The 22,818-nt window shown below is 42.1% G+C and overlaps 1 long non-coding RNA gene across 1 annotated transcript in view; it reads left to right on the forward strand.

Annotated features, from left to right (window-relative positions):
* Positions 1-22,818, forward strand: part of LOC147349539 (uncharacterized) — a 47,320-nt gene extending 24,502 nt beyond the window's left edge. The window contains exons 2-4 of the long non-coding RNA XR_015149928.1: positions 19,192-19,329; positions 19,439-19,512; positions 22,313-22,818. This is a non-coding gene — a long non-coding RNA (uncharacterized LOC147349539). The remainder of the gene's footprint in view (positions 1-19,191; positions 19,330-19,438; positions 19,513-22,312) is intronic.

The following is a 22,818-nucleotide window of genomic DNA, read 5'->3' on the forward strand; positions in this document are numbered from 1 at the left end:
TTCGGTCCCTTCATGGCAAATAGATACGGAAACAATGGAAACAGTGACAGACTTTACTTTCTTGGACTCCAAAATGACTGCAGATGGTGACTACAGCCATAAAATTAAAAGATGCTAGCTCTTTAGAAGAAAAGCTATGACAAACCTAGACAGCATATTAAAAAGCAGAGACATTACTTTGCCAACAAAGGTCCATATAGTCAAAGCTATGGTTTTTCGAGTGGTCATGTATGGATATGAGAGTTGGACCATAAAGAAAGCTTAGCATTGAAGAATTGATGCTTTTGAACTGTGGTGTTGGAAAAGACTCTTGAGAGTCCCTTGGACTGCAAGGAGATCCAACCAGTCAATCCTAAAGGAAATCAGTCCTGAATAGTCATTGGAAGGACTGATGCTAAATCTGAAGCTCCAATACTTCGGTCACCTGATGTGAAGAGCCAATTCATTGGAAAAGACCCTGATGCTGAGGAAGATTGAAGGCAGGAGGGGAAGGGGACAACAGAGAATGAGATGGTTGGATGGCATCACTGACTAGATGGACATGAGTTTGAGCAGGCTCTGGGAGTTGGTGATGGACAGGGAACCCTGGCATGTTGCAGTCCACGGGGTCACAAAGAGTTAGACACGACTGAGCAACTGAACTGAACTGAACTGTAACTAAGATACATGAATATTCAGCAGTGAAAGTGAAGAAGTCATGCATGAGGATGCATATCACAGATATTAAGTCATAATTATGAATTAGTTTTCCCTCCCCCCACACCCTCTACATCATAACCACTCTCTCTTGTGGAAGCCCCTGGTGGCTGAGATCCAGTCTGATATTTTATGTGAAGCCACACATTCGGTTGGGACAGAGCTTGCTTATTGTTGCGCTCAGTCGTGTCTGACTCTTTGTGATCCCGTGGACTGTAGCCCACCAGCTTCCTCTGTCTATGGGATTTCTTCCTGATCCAGGGATCGAACCAGCATCTCCTGCATTGGCAGGTGGATTCTTTATCATGCTGATTCACCGGGGAAGCCTGAAAAACCGCATGCTCCCAGTTCACTGCTTCTATGTACAGTCCAAACATGTCCTTGAATACACCGTGGTGGGTTTTCTAGTAGGGCATCTGGGGCAGGAAGTTTGGACTGGTGCCTATCAGAGTAAAGAAACTTGGGGTAGTCCACATGTTATTTTGGGTTTGGTTTTGTTTGAGGGGAGTAGATTTAGCCATGCCATACAGGACGTGAGATCTTAATTCCTGACCAGTTATCAAACCCATGGCCCTTGCATTAGAAGCACAGAGTCTTCATCATTGGATCACCAGGGAAGTTGCCCACATGTTATTTTGAATTGTCTGTGGTGTCCAGCCTTCTTCCTCACCAGTAGACATGGACACTCAGTAGATATTGAAGAATGATGCTTTGATCCTCAGTATACTCAGGACTTCTCTAGTAGTCTCATGGTTGAGCCTTCACCTTCCAACGTAGGGGATGCAGGTCCAAGGCCTGGTCAGGGAGCTAAGATCTTGCATGCCTCTTGACCAAAAACCCAAAACATAAAACAGAAGCAATATTGTAATAAATTCAATAAAGATTAAAAAAAAAGGCAGAATACTCTGATCATTTTTAGGTATAAAGACCAGAAGAGGTCATTGTCTCTAAATACCAAGATAGAATTCTGCTTGGTTTGACTTGTGTATGGTTTTTGTGTATTTTCATCATTTGATTGAAATTTTTGCATCCAACCACAAGATTTTCTTTTTAAATATTTAAACAGATTCAATTAAAAGGTTTTTTTAAGACAAAATAAGTTTATTTATATCTTTAAGATGTTAACTGAATGTCACTCTTTTTTAAAATGATATGTTCAAAGCTTATGTCTGTTGAACTTTAAAAGTATATCGCTTTTCAGCTTATAAAGTCTTATGTTTCTATGGCAAGTTTAACAATACAGGTTTTTTAAAAAGAAGTAGTTATTGTGGCAACCACCTCCTCATATGTAAATCATCCTTCCTGTCTTAAGGTGTCCAATTTTTAAAAATATTTGTGTATTTCTGCTTACATTTTCCTTGCTTGGATATATCTGTATACAGTCACAGGTATACATGTAGATCCTTTTCCTTAGTTTAGTATTTTCTTTCTTTGGGCTTCCCTGATGGCTCGGTGGAAACTGGGTTCATACTCTAATGAATTGGGTTCATTGCCCTGCCTGTCAGAATGAGGCCTGACACAGAGTTGTTCAGTCGCTCAGCTGTGTCCACCTCTTTCCAACCCCATGAACTACACCCACTCTCCTGGAGCTTGCTCAAACTCATGTTCATTGAGTCAGTGATGCCATCTAACCATCTTGTCCTCTGTTGTCCCCTTCTCCTCCTGCCTTCTATCTTTCCCAGCATCAGGGTCTTTTCCAATGAGTCAGCTCTTCACATCAGGTGGCCAAAGTATTGGAGTTGCAGCTTTAGCATCAGTCCTTCCAGTGAATATTCAGGGTCAATTTCCTTTAGGATTGACTGGTTGGATCTCCTTGTCCAAGGTTGGAACAAAATGAGCATGTGGATATGATGTGCGGTGTTTCTAGAAGCATCGCTGTGTGGCTTTCACTCCCAGCTTGAGCACCAGCATTCTAGCAGGGCTGAGAACCCCAGGATGGGTTTTGTTCCCTGAGGGGCTGTGCTCTACTCCAAGGCAAGGGCCAGGAGCAGGGCTGGTCCCTCCCCATGCCTGTGATTCTCCCCACCCCCTGCCCCACTTGCCCCTCAGCCTCTCCAGTTCCCTGGGCATGGTCACTGCTCAGAGAGCCGAGGCTCTGATAGCAGACTTGGGGGCCGTGCCCTTCGGGCAGCGCCTGCCTCACAGAGCTCAACTTCTCCTTGCAGTGAGGTAGATCAGAAAGATAATATAGGAAGACTTTACATGCAGTTTAATGTTTCCCTAAATCATCTTTCTGTGCGTGTTCAATGGCCCTGAAGAAAAATCCCTTCAGGCCTCATACAAGTTGCAAGAAGATGAAAACAGAATTTTTAATTGTGTCAGGATCTGCAGGAAGAATGCTAAGTGAAGTGTTAACTCCAGGGGAAATTTCTGAAATAGCCCCATCCGTCTCTCCTAGCACCTTCAGCAGCACACCCCCAATCACTGGAAGACATTCAACTATTAGTCCTTCATGCCCCTCCAAAGCATCTTCTTGAGCCCTCCCTGCTTTGTATCCTCCAAGTCAGTTTCATTACCAGGAGGGAGGGAGGGAAGACAAAGAGGGAGGGAGGGAGGGAGGAGGGAGAACTCAAGATATCTGGAGCGGCAGCAAGTTAAACCAGTAAAATTAAACTGAAACCTCTTTTTCATGTATCTGAGTTCAGAGTCCTTTTTGGAACAGTTTACTTTGCTCTAGTTCACAGTGAAGAGAGGACACCTTTCAAATAAGAGAACCCCTTCTGCCACTATGTCGTATGCGTGTTGTGTTGAATTTCCTCCACATCAATGAAGGGTTGGTGGGGAGGGGAACTTGAATGCTACATCCCATCATTTGGTTACATTCTATCTACCATTTCCATGTAGCTGTAATAGGAGGGACACCTTCTCCATGGAAGCTCAGCCTGACATGTGGCCAAATCCTGCTTTCTAAATTCTCTATAAAGAAGATATATTAGTTTTAGAGTCAGTAAGAAGTTATTTACCACAGGTGGCACCAATGGTAAATAATTCACCTGCCAATGCAGGAGACACAGGAGATTTCAGTTCGATCCCTGGGTCAGGATGATCCCCTGGAGAAGGAAATGGCAACCTACTCCAATATTCTTGCCTGGAGAATTCCACGGACAGAGGAGCCTGGTGGGCTACAGTCCTAAGAGTCACAAGGAGTCAGACCCAACTGAGAAGTTAATATTTTAACTTTCAACCCATAACTTTTCAACCGACTCAGAGAATGGCCAGCAAAATAATTCATGATCTTATTGGACTTGGTAGACTGTAATATCCTTCTTGTCATTTGAGCCTTACAGGAGCTATTTGTTTTAGAGTAAAGATATTAAATTCACGCCCAAGAGGATTAAGGAAGGAAGACAAATGGCCTCAAATGAAGTAAACTTCTAAAGGAATATGTCTCTTGAATTGCTCTAGAATCTAAACTTCAAGTCATTTCAGGTTTGAAGAAGAAGCCTTATTTAGTTCTTGCTTTTGTTTGAACAGAGTATCTCATTGCTTTCCAAATTCCCCTTTTGTCTGGGCCTTAAGGAGCTAGACACTGTCTACTTTGGGTCAGTCACTTCTCATGCCCAGGCCTGATCCTGCATCTGTGAAATGAAAGGGATGAAGTGACAGTTTAATCCCTAACATTTAGGGCTCCTGTGATTTTGCACTTAGACAGACTCTAAGCCTTACATTTGTGTACGTATTATTTCTCACAGAATTAGAAATTAAACTATAAACTTTAGGAGGTATGCATTTTTACAGATAAAGCTGGAGTGAACCATGCAGCTTTATTTAAAGAAGGGGATGCATTTGCTCAAAAGAATGCATCCAAGTTCTTCCTCTGACTTGGGTGAAAGATAAATGTTATGGCCTGAGTTCTTTTAAATTAGCTTTATTAAGCTTCAGACCACGCTCCGAGTGCACATCAATGTGCAGCCGAGCTTTCAGCTTTATTTAACATCACTGGGAATAAATGTGATGAAATCACACGTTATATTTCCTTTGATGGCACAGGAACCAAGATGAAGCAAGCTTGCTGGGAATTAAAAACTAAATGGCAGTCCATGAATCACTTGCGCTTAGGCACAAGTCATTTCTTTTCCATTTTCCCCTTTCTATTGCAATCACTTTTCAAGGCTTCCTCTCTGAGTTTGAAATCGCTGGTCTAAAAGGCTGGATGGTATATGTGTGGCTGAGTCCCTTTGCTGTCCACCCGAAGCTATCACAACATTGTGAATAGGCTATACCCCAATAAAAAATAAAAAGTTTTTTAAAATAAAATTAAAAAGATAATTTAAAAGAATAACCAACAAGGACCTGCTGTATAGACAGAACTCTCTCAATGCTGTGCGGCAGCCTGGATGGGAGGGGAGTTTGGGGGAGAGTGGATACATGTATATGGATATGCATGACTGAGAATGGATACATGTATGTGTATGGTGAATCCCTTGGCTGTTCACCTGAAACTATCACGTTGTTAATTGGCTATATCCCAATACAAAATAAAAAGTTAAAAACAAATAAAACAATGGATGACTGTAAAGCCCAAGTCATCTCACTACCATGACCCATCACCACCTGTACGATGTCAGGTCTGCCTTTCTTGGTCATGGAAACAGTCTCTTAAAAATGGCATGGAGCTGACCACCTTCTGGGGATATAGCAGGTGTGTCCCTGTTGGAAGCCCCCGTGCCTCTCTCTGGAAGGGCCTGGGTCCCATGCCCTGGCGAATGTATGCAGTTCACAGTGTGACACAGCTTCTGTGTCTGGCCTGCCTATGCACTCCGCTCCTACACTGATGCACTGGCAATACCAGGGCCCTGCCCTCTGCTGGGCTCTGTGCTGTCTACCTTCCCCTCAGACAGCCAAAGCTACACACCTGCCTTCACTCGTATCTCCTCAATAGCCAGGCTGCTGCTGCTGCTAAGTTGCTTCAGTCGTGTCCGACTCTGTGCGAACCCAGAGACGGCAGCTCACCAGGCTCCCCCGTCCCTGGGATTCTCCAGGCAAGAACACTGGAGTGGGTTGCCATTTCCTTCTCCAATGCATGAAAGTGAAAAGTGAAAGTGAATTCACTCAGTCACGTCCGACTCCTAGTGACCCCATGGACTGCAGCCTACCAGGATCCTCCATCCATGAGATTTTCTAGGCAAGAGTACTGGAGTGGCTTGCCATTACCTTCTCCGAATAGCCAGGCTAGAGTCTGACAAATAGGAAATACTTTATTTTTTGGCTGCATGGTCTGGCATGTGGGATCTTAGTTCCCTGAATGGATACTAAGTCACTTCAACATTGTGTCCGACTTTTTGTGACCCTACGGACTGCAGCCCTCCTCTGTCCATGGGATTTCCCAAACAAGAATACTGGAGGGGATTGTCACGCCCTCCTCCAGGGGATCTTCCTGACCCAGGAATCGAACCTGTGTCTCTTATGTCTACCTGAACTGGCAGGCAAGTTCTTTACCAGTAGTGCCACCTGGGAAGCCCTTAGTAAGTGTGTAAGTGTTAGTTGCTCAGTCATGTCTGACTCTGCAACACCATGGACTGTAGCCCGCCAGGCTCCTCTGTCCATGGAAGTCTCCAAGCAAGAATACTGGAGTGGGTTGCCATTCCCTTCTCCAGGGGATCTTCCCAACCCAGGGATTGAACATGTGTCTCCTGCATTGCAGGCCATTCTTTACCGTCTGAGCCAGGATCAAACCCACACCCCCAGCATTGGAAGTGTGGAGTCTTAACCACTGGACCATGGGAAGTCCCAGTGAAGACTTTAGATTGAATGAGTTTACAATGCTTTCCCAAGGTTCCTCCCCAACAGTGCTGTGTACATATAAGAGCCTAAACAAATGTTTGTTTGTTATTTATGAAATAGACAGCCCGGTTAGTGAATACCACGGTCACTATATTGATAACAAGGGCATTGTATGGAGTCAGATCATACAGACTGTGCTGAGAAAAAGGGGTGTTTGACTTACAAAGGCATAATATTTGACTTACAGAGATAGAGAGAAAAATTCTTCATTCAAGCAGCAACAGCAAACACATATTATATCCAGTGTTTACAGGAGCCAGCTCCAGTGACATGAAGCACAGTAAGGATAATATGGGAAGTTGAGAGGAAACCAACTGATAACTGGTACCCTGGGCAGGTCGGGTGAGAAGTCTTTTAAGTTGAGAGGTATAATCAACAATAAAAAGCTTAATAGCCATGAAGCCATACACAAAATGAGAAGATAAAAATAAACAAAGCAAACTTATTTGATATACAGAGGAACTAAAATCTTGCATATTACCTAAAAAAGAGTGGCTACTCAATAAATATTTCCTGAATGATTTTTAAAGATTTAAGTTGGCTATAGCATGCAGTATCTTAGTTCAAACTCACACACCCTGGAGTAGAAGCACATGTCTTAACAACTGGACCACCAGGAAAGTCCTTTGAATGGTTTCTAAATGATTTGCCAAGATCACAGTTACAATCGGAGTCAAATTATCCCTTTAGAATGATTTTGGGTTCTGATTAGAAGAAGGGCCTGAGGGACTTACCCTGAAGCTAAATGTGCCCCGCAAAGCAGGGTTGGGTTGTTTTATTTTTTACTGTATGTTTATTTGGAATGATTTTAGAAGTTGTTGGCTGATAGTGAACACGCATAAATGAAAGCCTTGATAAAGTCCTTTGGCATTGCCCTTGGTATTGGAAGATTTAACACAGCACTATGAATGCATTATAGATAAAACAGACCAAACGTGAAACTTGAGAGGTTGAATACTTATTGAATCAATAGCACTGTGCATGTATATATATATGTGTGTATGTATATGTACAAATATACATAATCATACTTAGAACTGTACATGACATCATATTTTCAAGTTACAATTAATCATTTATAAAAATGATTATATAAATCATTAAATTTTATAGTAACACAAGATCCATTTGGATCATATAAATTATAATCATAATTATATAGTATTACATATCATAATATATAAAATTTATGATCCATTCTAAAGGAGATCAGTCCTGGGTGTTCTTTGGAAGGACTGATGCTAAAGCTGAAACTCCAATACTTTGGCCACCTCATGCGAAGAGTTGACTCATTGGAAAAGACTGATGCTGGGAGGGATTGGGGGCAGGAGGAGAAGGAAAACATTGTAGTTTTTCTTCATTTACATCATCAACATAGCAGTTGGCTTGGGACACAGTGTATGCAGAAAGGTGGGGTGATGAGACGGAGGATGAGATGGCTGGGTGGCATCACCGACTTGATGGACCTCATTTTGGGTGAACTCCGGGAGCTGGTGAAGGACAGGGAGGCCTGGTGTGCTGCGATTCATGGGGTCGCAAAGAGTTGGACACGATTGAGCAACTGAACTGAACTGAACTGATGATCCAAAAAGTAGGAATTGCAGGAGCCACATTTAACACTCATGAATCAATTAAAACTATAAAACATAAAACCAAAAATCCAACTGGATATTAAGAATCACTTTCCCAAATTCTACTGAATAAAGAAGGGGAAACTGATACCATGTTAACATAATTATCATCAGTCATTACAGATTGCATTTCAAATGTTTTTGACATTTGTCATACCGTTCAAGATACAATCATGAGTTAAATAATCATAAATGTTCTTTACAGATAGCGTGATCTCAAATAGCCCCAGGTATGAGCAATATGGGGCTTCTTTGGTGGCTCAGTGGTAAAGAATCCACTTGTAATGCAGGAGGTGTGGGTTTGAAACCTGGGTTAGGAAGATCCCCTGGAGGAGGGCATGGCAAGCCACTCCAGTAGTCTTGCCTAGAGATTCCCATGGATAGAGGAGGCTGGTGGGCTACAGTCCATGGGGTGGCAAAGAGTCAGACATGACTTAGCAATGAAACAACAACAAAAATAAACAATATGGGCATGGACAGGGATAAGAAAAGATAAAACAGACCCTTGGTTTGGTCAAGGAGTACGTTCTGATATCTTCACCACCTTCTATCTTTGCTGATAATGTTGAATAACTGCATAAACTCAAGAAAACATTGCAGTTTTTCTTCATTTACATCATCAACATAGCAGTTGGCTTGGGACACAGTGTATGGAGAAAGGTGGGGTGATGAACATCCCAAGAAAAGATGCATTTGGTACTTCAGAGCAATTAACAGTATAGACAGAATGAGTCAAGAGGGGCAATGCCAATAAGTTACAGATGCTGGACCGGTGCCAGACTCTTTTACTAGATAAAGCATTTGCTTCTGCACAAAAGACTCACAGTACATGTGCTAGTTAAGCCTCTTCAGGTTGCAAGTGACAGAAATGTCACTAAAACTGAATTAAGAGGGAAAAGTGGGAAATAGACTATATTGACTCTTAATGGAAAAGTCCAGGGATTTCAGCTTCACGAATGGTTGTATCCAGGTGTACAAATAAAGTGGTCTGTCCCCAACCATCTCTTGTACTGCTTCCCTCCCCATCGCTATCTTTGTGTGTGTGGTTAGCAACAGTTACCAGCAGACGGAGGGTTTTATTCTACAGGCCACCCTGATGGAAACAGTGCATCTCTTTTCAGGGAGTTGTACAGGTCCAGGAGCTGCCTACAATTGTGCTAACTTGGGTCACATGCTCACTGCTGATTGGAGGATGGAATCTGTCATTGGCCAGCCCTGGATGACTGTGCATCTCTGAGCCCACTTGGACTTAGCTCTTACCAGAGTTATAGGGGCTAAGATGGTGGCGAGCTATTGGACATTTTTCTTTAAGTTGCTTCCTCTAGCACATGTGATTGGATACATACCTGAAAGAAGACATGGATAACCCATCCATGTCATGAGCATTTAAGGTCGCTCAGATGCATGCAACCTAGATGTCCATTGACAGAAGAATGGGTAAAGAAGATGCAGTACATATATACAATGGAATAAATAACTCAGCCATAAAAAGGGATGAAATTGAGTCAGTTGCAGTGAGGTGGATGAACCTAGAGTCTGTCACACAGAGCAAAGCAAATCAGAAAGAGAAAAACAAACATTGTATATTAATGCATATGTATGGAATCTAGAAAAATGAAACTAATGAACCTATTTGTAGGGCAGGCATAGAGATACAGATGTAAAGAATGGATTTGTGGACATAGTGGGGGAAGGAGCTGCTGCTGCCGCTAAGTCGCTTCAGTCATGTCCAACTCTGTGCGACCCCAAAGATGACAGCCCATCAGGCTCCACCTTCCCTGGGATTCTCCAGGCAACAACACTGGAGTGGGTTGCCATTTCCTTCTCCACTGTATGAAAGTGAAAAGTGAAAGTGAAGTCGCTCAGTCTTCAACTTAGCAACCCCATGGACTGCAGCCTACCAGGCTTCTCTGTCCATGGGATTTTCCAGGCAAGAGTACTGGAGTGGGGGGAAAAAGAGGGTAGGGCAAATTGGAAGAGCAGCATTGGCATATACACACTCCCAAGTGTAAAACAGAGGGCTAGTGGGAAGCTGCTGTGCAGCACAGGGAGCTCAGCTCCATGCTGTATGGTGGCCTAGAGGGGTGTGATGGGGGTGAGGGGTGGGAAGGAGGCTCAAGAGGGACGGGGGTATACGTATACATATAGCTGATTCATGTTGTTGTATAGTAGAAACTGACACAACATGGTAAAGCAGTTATCTTCCAATTAAAAATAAACTAAGAAATAAAAAAAGGTCATGAGGGTCTAAAAAAAAGAATCTGCCTGTGTTCGATCCCTGGGTTGGGCAGATCCCCTGGAGAAGAGCATGGCAACCCACTCCAGTATTCTCGCCTGGAGAATCCCCATGGACAGAGGAGCCTGGAGGGCCACAGTCCATAGGGTTGCAAAGAGTTAGACACAACTAAACATCTAAGCACGGCACATGAGTGTCTAGTGTGCAGAAAATATGCAGCAGTGTCCAATAGAAATATAATGAGCCACACACATAAGTTAACATTTTCTAATATGGCAACCCAAATATGGCAACCCACTCCAGTATTCTTGCCTGGAGAATCCCAGGGACAGAGGAGCCTGGTGGGCTGCTGTCTGTGGGGTCGCACAGAGTCGGACACGACTGATGTGACTTAGCAGCAGCAGTTGCCAAATTAAAAAAGTAAAAAGAAGCAACTCAAATTAATTGAATAATATAATTTAATCCAATATTCCAAAATTAGCATGATTTTAACAATGTAATAAGTATAAATAATTGTTAATGAAATATTTACATTTTTTTCCCATGCTAAGTCTTCAAACTCCAGTGTATTTTACTCTCACATCACATCTCAGTTTGGACCAGCATACTTTCCAAGGTTTAATAATGACATGTGGCTGGGAGTTACTGACAGCACAGATACATATTATAAAGAAATATTAACATTATACAATGATACAGTGTTGTTTCTGGAGAGGAGGTTTCATTTTCTACTTTATATTTTCCTGTATCTTGTAAATTTTCTATGAAAAGCATGTATTTCTTTCTAAATAATGGTAAAGTACTAAGAAGTATGTCAAACTCGTTCCTGCAATGTGCTCATTCATGAGATAATGTCAGCTGAAGGGAACTTTATCTCCTCATCTTCCCTAAGGGTCTAGCCTTGGCATCACTCCCCCATTTTTTAGTGATCAGAATAAGGACAGATGATTCTGACTATTCAATTTGCTATTGATATGATGCTGGAAGCCTTAAAGGCTTCTGCAGGTGCCAGAAGCAAAGAGCAAAATAATCTCCACAGGCTGGAATAATGGTATAAATCTAATAAAGCTTACACATGATACAAGGCATCCTTGGTTGGGTTCCAAAAGCTAAGTGCACACGTACAGAAATACGGATGATATGGCTAAGGGGGTGTGTCATTTCCAAAGGAATTAAGAGGTTAGGTGAACTCTAAACTCAACATCAGCCAGCAGTTGAGGAAGCTGTTAATAATGGATGCTGGGGTTGTATTCATAGAAGCGGTGTCCAGAACAAGGGAGCAGATGGTCTTGGTCTCTATTGAGCGATCAACCACTGAAAGTGTCTCATTGTTCTGGGTACCAGGGTTTGAAGGAGACTTTCCCAGAAGAAAACAGGAGAGGGAACAAGAAAAAGAACTGAAAAGTGAATGCCCCAAATTAAAAAAGCTGGAGGAAATTGAAGATGCCTTTAAAGATAGGGAAAAATGTCCACCATAACCCGTGATAAGAGAAATATAAAATATAAAAAAAAAACACCGAGGTGTTTTTATCCAATGTTCAGCTTGGCAGACATCCTACAACATAACGACAGTATTCACTTTTGACATTATTGGGCTCCTCCTCATGTTTGCTGGAGGAGAAGTAGATACCAGGCAGATTTTGACACCCTGAGAAGATCATATGTTAATATAACACCTCTTGTGTTATATACATTAATTATTTTCAGTAAAAATGAAGTCAAAGGAAGCGTTATTATTATGGCCAGAAGAGAAGTGCAGTTATTTTGTTTCCTTTCTTGAACTTCACACCCCTAATGAATCATATCAGTAAAAACGATTAGGAGGCACAGACATGAACCTACAGTACACAAATATCACAGCTCAGTGCTTTTTCATTTCATTAACAAACATTTTTAAATGTTTACCTATCCATCTGTCTTGGTAATAGGGAATAACACTGCAGTTTCTGTTTCCAAGACTAATTTTTATAAAGTTTTAAATGCAAGTAGAAGCTTTAAGTGATCACACAGAAGGACAGACTTGAAGTAACTTGAGTTTTGTTTTTTTCATCTTTACAGTCATTGCATAATCCTAGTTTTGTGTTTGTTTGTATTTTTAATCTTTTGGCCACACTCTAGGGCACATGGCATTTTAGTTTCATGTGATTAAAACCACACTCTCTGCATTGGAAGAACAGGGTCTTTTAAAATTTTATTTTGGGGTATAGCTGATTAACAATGTTGTGATAATTTCAGGTGAACAGCAAAGGGACTCAGCCATATATATATATACATGTATAAGCTCTCCCTCAAGCCCCCTCCCATCCAGGCTGCCCCGTAACACTGAGCAGAGTTCCCTGTGCTGTAGTCAGTCAGTCCTTGTTGGCTATCTATTTTAAATATAGCAGTGTGTACATGTCCATTCAAACTCCCTAACTATCCCTCCACCATTCCCCCCAGCAACCTTAAGTTTGTTCTCTAAGTTTGAGAGTCTCTGTTTTGTAAATAAGTTCTTTTTTTTTTCATTTCTTTTTAGAGTCCACATATAAGAAATGTCACACAATATTTCTTCTCTGGGCAGCGCAGAGTCTTAACCACTGGACCACCAGGGAAGTACTGTTTAAGCCCAGGATATGGAGGACCATGTGGGCTCAAGACAGGACTGCATCAGAAGTAGGCCCCCAGCTCAGAAGCATACCCTCACTTGGTAACCATTTGCCTCTCATTCTGCACCAATAGCTGACTTTGAAAGGGGCTAACAGCCTGACTGTGAGTCTTCCAGGTTAATTTCCACGTAGACAGAACCCAATGATTACGTGTAGATTATTAAAATCCAACAGTGACTACTGAAATTTATTTAGAATTTAGACCAATCAAAGATCTGGGGGAGGGAAGAGTCTTTTATCAGGAACTGTCAAATTTCCAGGGTTCTCTTATAGTTCAGTCAGTAAAGAATCTGCCCACCATGCAGGAGACCTGGGTTCGATCCCTGGGTTGGGAAGATCCCCTGGAGAAGGGAAAGGCAACCCACTCCAGGATTCTTGCCTGGAGAATCCTATGGACAGAGGAATCTGGCAGGCAACAGTCTATGGGGTCAGTTCATGGGGTCAGAAAGAAAACACACCAAATTTCAGTTGATTTTAATATCAGCTTTTTAAGTTTTCTACAGATAATGTATCCCTGGTTGCTTCCACCAGGGGGCGACTTTCTCCACTTCCTGCACTCCGTGTGCCACTGGGAAGCGGTAGAAATTGGTACCACATCGCCCCCGAAGGAGAATGTAGCACTCTTCGTGCAAGTTATAAGCGCTTTAGCTCTTTCAGTCAGCAATTCCACTTCTGGAAATTATACCAGATACTCTAGCACTGGCACAGAATAACTTGGTTTCTATTCACTGTAGTTTTAAGTTTAAAAGAGTGGAAATGACCAAAATGCTCATCAGAAGAAAACTGGTTTTATAAAAAAATTGAAAACAGTGTAGTGATTCCACAGGATGGAATAGTCTGTCACTGGATGGGGCAGGGGGAGCGGGAATAAATCTCTCTTCTGCTGAATCAGAGCCAAAAACAACAAAGTGCAGAATGGTAGGAATAATATGCTATCTTTTATGTACAAAAGGGAGAACGTGAACTCAAGTTTACCTTTGTGGGGACTTCCTTGGCAGTCCAGTGGTTAAGACTTCACCTTCCAATGCAGAGGGTGAGGGTTTGATCCCTGGTCCGGTCCAGGAGCTAACATCCCACAAACCTTGAGGCCAAAATACCAAACCAAAACAAAAAGCCCAGAAGCAATATTGTAACTAATTCAAGAAAGACTTTAAAAATTTACATTTGTATCTACACTCTGGAGAGCTATGCCACAAATTAATGACAATGGAGGTGTGAGTGAGGGCATAAAGAAATGGATGGAAACATGGATGGATGAAAAGTTTCAAAAATAAAGCAGCCTCCTGCAGACAAATAGACATCTTCAAATCTGTGCTTGGTTATCCACTTCGGGCTTGTTGCCAGTATCTGCAAAGGACAAAAGTAGGACCTTTAAGCTGAGGTTACAACCAGCGCTTTGTTTAGCTCAATATCTAAAACAGACCAGCATGGAAAGGAGGGTGGAAGAGAGGCAGAGAGAGATAGATTGAGAACAAATTCAACTCAGCCTTTGGTCTATTCTTTTTGTTTGCTTTGTTTTTCTTTAACATTTTTATTTATGTATCTTGTTGTGGATCATTTTTAAAGTCTGTATTGAATTTTCTGTAATATTGCTCCTGTTGTTTATGTTCTGTGTTTTTTTGGCTGTGAAGCATGTGGGATCTTAGCTCCCTGACGAGGAATTGAACCCAAACCCCCTACATTGGAAGGCAAAGTCTTAACCACTGGACCACCAGGGAAGTCCCAGTTCTGTTGTATGGATGCCTAAGGATTTAACTCTAACTTGGAGCTTTTTAGAAATGGTTCACTAGTCTTTCCCTTGAGACATCAGCACACAGATCTTCCTGACATAAGTCACTTAGGCGACCGACAGACCAAGCGTCCTCTTTGCAAAACATTACAAATTCTACCAAATCAAAACGGCGCCTGTCTGTCAGTGATTTAACACCTTTCAGCACAGGGTTACTTTGCCGCACTGACTGTACGGCACAGACAAATGTACTGAGCGTTTTTATCTGTTGAGTGTATATTTTTTACGGAGAACCCACTCAGTTTGTCTTTCTGACGAATGAATGTAACCTTCTTTTCATCAACTTGGAAATGTCTCTGGTGACTTCCCATAAATCAGTTCTAATGAGTTCAGTGCAAAAGTTGAACATACAGGAGAAAGTTTAAGAAAACTCGCATTCACTCTCCACGTCATTTGACACCAGAAATTGCCTCTCCTGATACAGTAGAATCAGCATCCTTTGCAGAGGAGTGTGACATGTAATCATCTATTATATGAAATTCACTGCAAGATATAGAAAATGTTTCATTGTTATCCCTCAGATACCCCAAATGGCTGAGACTTATTGCATCTTTTTCTTTTTTCTTTTTTAGTCTTTATAGAATTTGTTACAATATTGTTCTACATTTTGGTTTTTTGGCTTCAAGGTAAATGGGATCTTAGTTCCCTGACCAGGGATCAAATCTCCACCCCCTGAATTGGAAGGCGAACTCTTAACCACTGGACCACCAGGGAAGTCCCAAGGCTCATTGCATCTTATCTGCACATCTTTATTAGCAGGATGGGTGTTGACACAGACTTCAGATGTTGCCAGGGCTTCCCCGGTGACTCAGATGGTAAAGAATTTGCTTGCAAGGCAGGAGAGCTGGGTTCAATCCTTGGGTCAGGAAGATCCCCTGGAGAAGGAAATGTAAGCCCACTCCAGTATTCTTGCCTAGAGAATTCCATGGACAGAGGAGCCTGGTGGGCTACAATCCATGGGATCACAGTAAGAGTTGGAAATGACTGAGCGACTAACATTTTCACTTTTCAGATGTTGCCAAAAAGAGAAGTTAACAGAAATGAGGATAGAAAACAGGGGAGAGGCTCATGAAAACTCAGGTGCTTGACTATGTTCATATGTGATTGAGAGTAAATACAACAACAGAACATTGGTCACAGTTGCACTGATGCTTGAGGGACAGAGACAGTCCCTTGGAGAGGAAGATTCTGAGATTGCAAATGCATTATTAAACTCTTGGAAAGTATCCGCCATGAGGATATGCACTGAAGGTAGAGGAAATTGGTCTCTTGGATGAAAATGAGCAATGATTTCAGAGAGGACCCATAATGTGTTATGTGGTAACAGCACATTTGTCAGGGAAATAAACATTTCATTGGAATGAAAAGCACTGTAGCTCTTCCTTCTGCATTTTCTTCAAATAGTATTAACGTGTGAATTTGGGGACACAAACATTCAGATCACAGCATAAGGCAACCATAGTCCTGGTTTGCTGGTAAATAAATGTGAAATTTGTTTCTGTCTCTGTAAAACTTCAACACTTTAGCTTCTTTCAAAACTATAGTTTGCATATTGGCCTGTTTATTTGAGTTTGTCTCTGTTGAAATAGAAGTATGTTTGACTACAGCATAATGACTTTTTAAAGAAACATAGTAGAGGAATAATAGAAGGATTTCATAATAGACGAAGTAGACTAGGAAACACAAGTCAGAAAGGCATTACGTGGACAAATCAACACATTCTTATTTATTTTAGCATATACGTATTTTATCCACCTGGAATTAATTCTGATATATATGTCAGAGTTTCTAGCTTTGTTTTTTTATCTCCTCATTTGCTTACATTACCAAAGGTATCTCTCATTAAAAATACTTTCAAGTTTAATTTATGTTTGTGGTTTTTTGCATTTAAGGGGGAAAACTCTAGCTCCAGACGTAAGTCCTAAGATTGACGATGGAAACAACCCAATTTAAATCAGTATTTCATTGGGACTTCCCAGTGGCTAAGACTCCATGCTCCCAATGCAGCAGGCCCAGGTTCGATCCCTGCTCAGGGAACTAGATCCCACATACCACAACTAAGAGTTTGCATGCTGCAACTAAATATCCTGCATGCTGCAACTAGGAGCCAGTGTAGCCAAATAAATAAAGATATAATCAATCAATCGATATTTCACTGAGCAGCACTTAAGGCTGAAATCCATTTTCATTCATTCCTTTCTTTAGGATGCACTTACTGAGCACCTACTTTGTGTTGGGTACTTTAAAAAATTTTTTTAATTAAACCTTTTTTTAATTGGAGTTGATTTACAACACTGTTAGTTTCAAGTGTTCAGCACAGTGATTCACTTTTACATATGTGTATGTGTGTGTGTGTATGTGTGTATACTTTTTCAGATACTTTTCCCTTATAGGTTATTACAAAATATTGAGTAGAGTTCCCTGTTTGTTATCTATTTTTTCCAGGGTTTGTGTGTGTGTGTGTGTGTGTGAGCATAGTTGCTTTACAATGCTAGTTTCTTGTTGTCTAGCAAAATGAATGTGCTGGGTACTTCTTGTGCACCTGTTTTGTACAAAAGAATTATCAGAAGCTAAGACATACCTTTAAGGGGCTGAAGGCCAGTGCTCACCAGAGCCCAAGCCTGCCCAGAGTGAACACAACCAGGAGAGTGCATATTGACAGTCATACTGGAGTCCCCTGCCGAGGTCCCTGAGGCCCCAGACTTGCTTCCGTGGCATGTAACGTCCCTTTGGTGGTTTCCCCAGGTTTAAAGTCTTGGCTGTAGCTTTTTAAAAAAATCTGTTATTTTTCCTTTTTACCTTTAACCCACGTCACTCATTTCTCCCTGCCCCCCAAGCCCCTGCCTCTGGCAACCACCAGTCTATTCTTTGGTTCTATGCGTTTGACTTTTTATTCTTGTTTTACTTTTTAGATTCTTCATAAAAGAGAGATCATGCAGTATTTGTCTTTCTCTGTTTGATTTATTTCACTTAACATGATGCCCTCAAGCTTCATCCACATGGTTGAAATGGCAAGATTTCATTCTTTTATGGGTGAATACTATTCCATATACCACATCTTCTTTATCCATTCATTCATTGATGGACACTTAGGTTGCTCCCGTGATTTGCCATTGTAAATAATGCTGCAGTGAAAATGGGTTACTGTTTTCTTTTTCTCCGGATAAATACCCTGAAGTGCGATTGCTGGATCATATGGTAGTTCTATTTTTAATTTTTTGAGGACCCTGCTGCACCATGTAAATAGTGGTGCACCAATTTACATTACTACCAACAGTGGAACTTTTCCTTTTTTAAAAAACTAACATTATTTTGACCACTGCTATGAAATGCCATCTTTCTCAATACTAATTTCCTTGAAGCATTTAGTTTCTTTCTGTTTATCTGCCTATTTCTGAACTATAACCAGACTCGTTTAATTATCATAGCTTTCAGCCAATACTCATAGCACAAGCACTGGCATTTTTATTTCCTCAAGAATGTCTTGGCTCTTTGTGAGCATTTATTCCTTTAAATGAACTTAGATCTACTTGACAAGTTCAGAAATGATCTTGTATTTTCATTAGAATCAACATTAGATTTATAAATTGGTTTTGAGAGAATTAATATCTTGGAATAACTGTTTCACTGCCTAGGCATTTTGCTTCAGTTATTCAAGTTGATTTTTATGTCTCTCAGTGAAAAACATAACATTATTAAAAATGAAGACCCAGCCAATTTCATCCTGTTTCCTCTTAAGCATTTTATAAATTATGTTGTTATTTGCTCAGAGTCCATGATATTTCTTATCTAATTATTACCAGGACAATTATGGATTTTTGAATGTTTATTTTGTAGTCAGCCACTTTAAATTAATTTTTCCAGTTTTTCGATTTCTTCTCTCAGTTTTCTAAGTAGGCAATTGTATTACCTGTAAATAAGTCATGGTAATTTTTCCTTCTCCTTCCTCAAGATCAAGCTTCTTTCACTTCTTGGGACTTCCCTGGTGGTCCAGTGGCTAAGACTCCTCACTTCCAGTGCAGAGAGCCTGGGTTCAATTCCTGTTCGGGGAACTAGATCCCACATGCCACAACTAAGATCAAAGATTCTGTGTGCTGCAACCAAGATCCAGGGCACCAAATAAATAATAAATAAAAATTTTTTAAGTTTTTTTTCTTCCTTGATTGTCAGAGAACTTTCAACAGCGGGGTTATACTGAGAGCAGTGTGTTTTTAGTTTTCCTGGTTTTCAGGAGAAAGCCATCACACACTGGCCCTTGTCCTGGGAGTTACTCCCCATCATGGCAGAATTATGTTAGCCCAGGTGAGTCTCACCTTGGCCCAGCTAGCAGAGCTTTCCCATGGAGGCAGCTCTGAAGACAACGTGTCAAGACTGGTCTCCACCCACTGTGCATCCTGCGTCTCCTTGCAGGCATCTGTGGTCACTGGGCCTGGCTGCTCTTGGAGGGATGTGACTGGACAGCACTGCTCCTCACTGGAGGTCTGCAGGCCATGGGGAGCTCTGCAGGCCATGGGGAGCTCTGCCACGTCTCCTCCCTGGGACCAGCAGGTGAGCCAGGACCTCTCTTCCCCTGCTGGGGCCCAAGGGGCGAGAGGAGAAGCAGAAGAGGGAAGACTTTTGAAGTCCAAACTCAGAACTGATATTTTTTGCATTTCAGCCACTGTACCGCCATCCATGACAAGACACACGGCAAAGCCAAGGTCAAGGGAAGGAGAATGACACTCCACCCAGGTGAGCCACAACACAGGTGTGAACATAGGAAGCACCGTGCAGCAGTGCACAATCGATCCACTCCCCACATCCCCTAAAAAGGGTCAGAATGAAGCCCGCAGGCACGGAGGAGACAAATTATAAAAGACATGATGTATGAAACCTATAAAATGTGTAGTTAAGTTTAAAACCACCCATTAACACGAATATTAACTTAATGCAGACATTATGCTGCTAAGTCACTTCAGTCATGTCTGACTCTGTGTGACCCCACAGACAGCAGCCCACCAGGCTCCCCCGTCCCTGGGATTCTCCAGGCAAGAACACTGGAGTATGCAGACGTTATATACATCCTCAAAAAGTTTTAGGAAAAAAGAGGCTGTTAATAATAACCTGGGGCTAAAAGAGTAGATAGATTATTCCAAGAAAATATCATGTTAAATGTTGGGGGAGATAATGAGACATTTAAAGGCATATCAAATTTCTTATTTTACTTAGAGTTATTTTTCACTGGAGTAAAGACAAGTTCAAATGTGTTTTTTCCTTAAACATAATAACTAGTGTCGTAAATAAGATACATAGCTTCTAATCTGCATAAAGAAAAAAGCAGCAAGAAAAAATATTAGCATTTAACAAATAATAGTTGGAAAAGAGAGGAAAGCATAAAAGAGGAAGTATAAAATAAGACAGTCATGATACAAATGAACTTATTTACAAAACAGAAACAGAATCACAGACTTAGAGAACTAACTTATGGTTACCAAGCAGGGAAGGGTGGGGGAGGGATAGTTAGGGAGTTTGGGATGGACGTGCACACTGCTATATTTAAAATGGACAACAATAAGGTCTACTGTATAGCACAGGGAACTCTGCTCAATATTATGTGGTAGCCTGGATGGAAGGGGAGTTTGAAGGGAAATGGATACATGTGTATGTATGGCTGAGCCCCTTTGCTGTCCACCTGAAACAATCACAATATTGTTAATTGCCTATACTTTAATAGAAAATAAAAAGTTGAGGGGAAAAAAAGATCATCACTTTTACCAAATCCCTCTTCTCTCACTTTCCAAGAAGTGAGACTGCTTTGATGTCAAAGACGGGTGTGCAAGGACCAGGGGCTCCCACTCAGACCATGCCTCCTGCATGTGGAGACTCAAAAACTTCCTTGGCCTTTGAACAACTCAGGCCGGCTGCAATCATGGGGAAGCGAAACAGCACGGTGGGCCAATGACAAGTGCTATCATTTGGTTGAAACTTAAAACAACAGGGCCCATATGGGTAGGAAATTATTTTTAAATGACTGAAATGTCTAATTTGCATAACTTATATTTCTCGCTCATATTTGCACCCAGTGGGTGTTATATGAATATTTGAATACTTGATGACTGATTAATATAATTTGGGAGGACCACTCATTGTTGAGAAGGGTTCGAACCAATTGATTTTTTATTTTTTAAAGGCTGCCAGTATCTGGAAAAAAGTGAAAAAGTATCAGAATGGATTCAGGGAAATTATAGTCTACCTTAAATGTTTACATTTAATGAAAACAACATTTTAAAACATGTACACAAAAACACAATGCATCTGTGTACGTATCTCGTTTGGCAAGAATATGCCAAGTCATATTTGAGAAACGTGGTGATCCTGATCCCGTGTGTAGCCCCCACTCATGCTCCACCCCCACGCCCACTCCGTTAGGTCCTGGAATTGACATCACACATGATTCAGTTGATGGGGTCACACTTCCCATGCTAAAAGTCCTCCAGATGAACTATTACTTCTCAGGGTTCTTGGCCTCCTTAATCAATAGAAATTGACTGGAGGCAGACAAGAAACTCGGGCGAGGCTTAATTGGGGTCCCTGCTGCGGCTGGAAGTAGGGACAACAAACAACAGGGTCCTTTGCTTGCTTGCTCCCCAAGAGGAGGGGTGGCGAGCTTGTTTCTTATATAGGGTGAGGGTAGGGGTGTATCCAAGGATGAGGCTGGAGGAGTGACTTAGGTGGTCTGCCCACCTCTTAGGTGGTGCTATGTGTACAGCGGGCATGTGCAGTACCCTGCTTTTGCTCCTGGCTCTTCAGAAGTGACAGTTGGGTTTTTTGGTCTCTTTGTATCTTTGCTGCTGCTACTGCTGCTAAGTTGCTTCAGTCGTGTTCGACTCTGTGTGACCCCACAGATGGCAGCCCACCAGGCTCCCCCGTCCCTGGGATTCTCCAGGCAAGAACACTGGAGTGGGTTGCCATTTCCTTCTCCAATGCATGAAAGTGAAAAGTGAAAGTGAAGTCGCTCAGTCGTTCCCGACTCTTAGCGACCCCATGGACTGCAGCCTACCAGGCTCCTCCATCCATGGGATTCTCCAGGCAAGAGTACTGCAGTGGGTTGCCATTGCCTTCTCCGAGGTGCAGAGTCTGCCCCAACTGCTCATGCACATGGTTATTTTTAGTCCCCTACAATTTCTTTCTATTTTATTGCTGGAAGAGAGGTGTGTCTAGGTGCAAACATTGCAGTGAAGGATCCCAGGTCCTAGGTTTGTCTCAAAACAACTTCCTGGATCAATTAGAAGACCAAGAATCACCCCCGGCCACACTTGTCACTCCCTCCAAGTCACTCTGGGCAGCACCTTCCCAGGACCTGGATGAATAACAGAGTAGCCTCTGGGGCCTTTCCGAGCCCTGACAACGTGACTAAGTTCACTTCAGACTCCTGATGGTTTTTTGTGTTTTTTTTTTCCCAAGAATTTTGACTTGTGGCACTCCATAGATCTGGTGCTATTACATCAAACTAAACCTTCAGGCTGATGGTTTATCCCTCTCACCCACATAGATGGCCTCACTGTACCTGGTTCTCTCGCTGCGTCTATGGTGGGTCCACTGTGGGTCTCAGCAGCTCTCTACAGATACTGATCTGCAGCGGAGAAGGGGATGCACTTCCTGAACCACAAGAGGGGCGTGCAGGTCTTCTGGACCATAGGCTGACGGGGAGCCAGATGTGGTGCCTTCATAATCACAATCAAGAAATACTAGGTCCTGGACCTCCCTGGTGGTCCAGTGGTTAAGCATTTGCCTTGCAATGCAAGAGACATAGGTTTGATCCCTTGTCCGGGAAGATCCCATGTGTCTCAGAGCAACTAAGCCCATGAGCCACAACTACTGATGCCCAAGCACTCTAGAGCCCGTGCTTTGCAAGAAGAGAAGCCACTGCAGAGAGCAGCCCGAGCACCACAACTAGAGAGGAGCCCCCGCTCCCCACAACTGAAGGTAGCCTGTGCAGCAATGAAGACCCAGCACAATCCAAAATAAGTAAATAAATAAATCTTGAAAAAAAAAAAA

This window comes from Bos grunniens, chromosome 21 (genome assembly GCF_055505025.1).
Source record: "Bos grunniens cultivar Pamir isolate PY7600 chromosome 21, Bosgru_T2T1.0, whole genome shotgun sequence".
In the NCBI taxonomy this organism is placed as follows: Eukaryota; Metazoa; Chordata; class Mammalia; order Artiodactyla; family Bovidae; genus Bos; species Bos grunniens.